Genomic DNA, 4,175 nt, shown 5'->3' with positions numbered 1-4,175 from the left:
CTTAAAGTCATCAATCAATCCTTTCATTTATGTGATAGGCCTGCATTTAAAATGAACATTTACCACAAATTAAAGGTATCTTATATTATTAGATATATTATTATAAAACATGCTTTAGTTAAGGAGTTATAAATTAAAGGTATCTTATGTTATTAGATATATTATTATAAAACATGTTTTAGTTAAGGAGTTATTGATACTTCAAGTGCAAAATGATGATATAAAACCATGATAAAAATGCACTTTTAAGTACTAATCAATTGCTTAGGTTAGAGAGGCTACGAAGCCAAACTTATCTACATTTTTATTTATTTATTTATTTAAATTTATTATCATTTTTTCTTTTTCTTTTTCTTTTTTTGCAAATCATATACTATCTATTTTCTTTAGTTGTTACCTTTAATAAAATAACATAAATAATATAATAATCTAATTTGCAACCCACAATCATATGTTAAAATGTGTGTGTGTGTGAAAATAAAGGTTTAAGAATACTTTTTAAATGAATATATAAGTAGAATTAAGTGATAGCAATGCAAGAGTTTGTAAATCTGAATATTTCAAGAAGTATTCTAATAGACCTTGTTATGAATATTGAAAATAACTATTGAAAAATGTTTACCAAGATGTGTATCAAGAGTCAATAAAATTCATCCTTACTTTGTCATCCTAATAACAGTTTTGTCAAATGATTTATGAAAAAGAAAACACAGTTAGTTATTTTTTTATATCAATTACTACCCTCCCCCCCAACCAAAATAAGATATTGTCCTCAATGTCCTAAGGTATAAAGATAAAGTATAGAAGACATCACCTGAAACACACTTAAACAAAATAAGAAACAACAAAACAAAAATATTATACTATTAATAAAAGCAAAAAACACAAGTTTTTACAAACTACGGCTCAAATCCAATCTCAACTTTTTACGACTATCCTTGTTTTACCATTCTATTTTACTCATGGAGGAATCAATTACAGGAATGAAAGATTGCAATTGATCAATCAATTGTTCAGCAGCAGCAGAGATTATGATTTGTTGTGTCGAAGATGTTAGAAAATTCTGCTCTACAACATGATTAATAAAAAACAAAAATTTATCATAAAAACCACTAACATTGAGCAAACCTATATGTTTATGGTGAATGTGAAGTTAGGTCCAAAAGAAAAATATGAAAGATCTCTTACAATGTGCCCAAACCAACTGGTAAGGCAATAAAGGCATCAACGTGTTTAAATATTGTATTCATTTAATCAGACATTATAGAGACTTATAGTTCCTCTCCAATTATATTTCTAAGGATGTCCCTTTTTGCTAAAGCTTTGGGGACGACCCCAAAACTTGACTACCTCCTAAAAATATAGTTATTGATACACCCCCTCTTAATTAACCCAAAGCTGCCTCCCCCACACACTAAATGAATCTTTCTCTCAACTAGTACCCGACTAAGATGATTTGCTAATTCTAAAAGCTCATTTTCTTTCCTAAGACTGGATCTATCGAAAATACAAATATTTCTATTTGATGACTTAAGGAACCTGTCATCTCTACACACTTCTATATCTGTTGAACATGTGGGTTAAGTAAAAATAAAGGGCAGGAAGAGAAGGTCTTATAGATGAGAGATTGAAAATACAATCATACCACTTATATATAGGTCAGCTAGAGTCTCACTCTTTCTCTCTTTTTTTTTTTTTTGAAAACATGTGTATGTACATGTAGTTGTGATTATGGCTCACATCTTCCCTTATTTTTACTTCCAATAATAGTTTAAAAGCCCTCTATGGATCGGGGATAGGCTTCCCACCCAGTTTTCTTAAAAACTGGCAAAAAAATCTTTTTTTAGTCAAATTATCAAGACTATGCAAGCATGTTCTTTATGAAAATAGGGTCATAAGTCATGAATTGCATGATGCATATCTCCACTACGATGAAACTTAAAAGTCAATAGAAGATTATCTAAAGACTAGCTATGTTTTAAAATAAATCCCACCTTTTGATAATTTTCACAGGTTTTACAGAACACATGTGAGTCCTTGAATATGGTGTGCTAGTAAAATCCACTTTGTAAGATTTTTGCAATCCTCTTTTCTGACGAAAAATGATCCTCACATGCCTTAAAGTGACAAAATTTAATGACACTACTTACCTCATCGTCGGGAATGCATCTTTGAAATATTTAATGAGGATAATATTTGAATAAGTAAGGGTTATCCCAATAAAAGTTTTGCATGTCACTCAAAAACTTTCTTTTGTCTTGGTTATCCAAATGAGCTGGCAAAAATCTTGAAGCAAGAAAATTGATATTTTTAGTAAACCAAGGCATTGAACTAAGAGAAAGTAAAGATTCATTAGAAAAGTAATCATCGATTAGTGTAATGTTGGATGTCAAATCTATTGTCAATTTTGACAAATGATTCGCGACAATATTTTTAGTGCCTTTTTCATCCTCAATTTCTTTCCGATTATCAGGTGAGTCCTTTAGCTTCTTCATTTCACACATGCCCGGAACAGGTAAAAGCACTTTTGCTAAGAAACGTCGTGCAAAACGACTAGAAGTCTGTCATCGATGTGCTAGATGGACTTGTAATACACAATGTCGTTCTTTAGGAATGGTATCTATAAACCGTGAAGATAAAATACAATTCATTAAGGATGGCCTGAGTAAGGAGTCTTTTGATAATCTTCTATGGACTCTTGAGACGCATCCTAGTGGAGATGTGCATCGTGCAATTCATGATTTATGGCCACTATTTCATAAAGAACATGATCGACTTAGTCTTGGGAATCTGACTAAAAAAGACCCTGTTTGCCAGTTTTTAAGAAAACTGGATGGGAAGCCTATCCCCGACCCATAGAGGGCGTTTAAGCCGTTATTGGACGTAAAACCACGGGAAGATGTGAGCCACAATCACAACTACATGTACATACACATGCCTTTTTTTTCAAAGTAAATAAATAAATAAATAAAAAGAGAGAGAGAGAGTGTGAGACTCCAGCTGGCCTACATATAGGTGTTATGATTGCCTTTCTCATTTCTCATCTATAAAACCCTCTCTTCCTTCCTTTCATTTCTACTCAACCCATACATTCAACAAATACAGAAGTGTGTAGAAATGGCAAGTTCCTCGGGTCATCAAATAAGAAATATTTGTGTTTTCGGTGGATCTAGTCCTGGGAAAGAAAAGGAGTTTTTAGAATCAGCAAATCATCTTGGTCAGGTGCTAGCTGAGAGAAAGATTCATTTAGTGTATGGGGGAGGCAGTCTTGGGTTAATGGGAGGTGTGTCAATAGCTGTATTTTTAGGAGGTAGTCAAGTTTTGGGGGTCGTCCCTGAAGCTTTGGCACAAGGGGACATCATTGGAAAAACAATTGGAGAGGAACTTCAGGTCTCCACAATGTCAGCTCGAATGAATGCAATGTTTACCCATGCTGATGCCTTCATTGCTTTACCAGGTGGTCTAGGCACATTGGAAGAGATCTTTCATATTTCCTCTTGGGCTCAATTGCACATTCACCATAAACCTATAGGTTTGTTAAATGTTAATGGTTATTATGATAAGTTGTTGTCTTTTCTTGATCATGCTGTGGAATAGGAATTTCTAACATCTTTTGCACGGCAAATCATAATCTCTGCTACTACTGCTGAACAATTGATTGACCAACTACAATCCTTCATTCCTGTGATTGATCTTTCCATAAGTCACATAAATTGGTCATCTACGGGAAGCCGTAAAAAGCTTAGATTGGATTTGAGCCTTCATTTGTGAATTTTTGTGTCTTTTGGTTTTATTATTGTGTTTTGTTATTTCTTATTTTTGTTTCAGTGTGTTTTAGGTTTTGTCAATGTTCGTTATTTCAGGTGATATCTTCTATACTCTATCTTTCTACCTTAGAACATTGAGGATAATGTCTCGTTTTGGTTGGGGGGAGAGGGTAGTAGTTGATAAAAAAAAAATTATTTTTCATTTCATAAAGCATGTGCATAATTGTTGTTACTAGGATGGCAGAGTAAAGGAGTTCTTTTGTTAACGTGACTCTTGAGACGCATCTTAGTAATCATTCTTAACAAGGTCTATTGACACGACTAAAAGATTGATGTCTTCTCCCAAGTGCAGGAGTGTCGAAGTAATAAATAACCCGGCAAGACCGGGGTCGAACCACAGGGAGATTA

Source organism: Populus euphratica, unplaced genomic scaffold (assembly GCF_000495115.2).
Source record: "Populus euphratica unplaced genomic scaffold, PopEup_1.0 scaffold792.1, whole genome shotgun sequence".
Taxonomy (NCBI): domain Eukaryota; kingdom Viridiplantae; phylum Streptophyta; class Magnoliopsida; order Malpighiales; family Salicaceae; genus Populus; species Populus euphratica.
Note: the sequence above shows the minus strand (reverse complement) of the source record.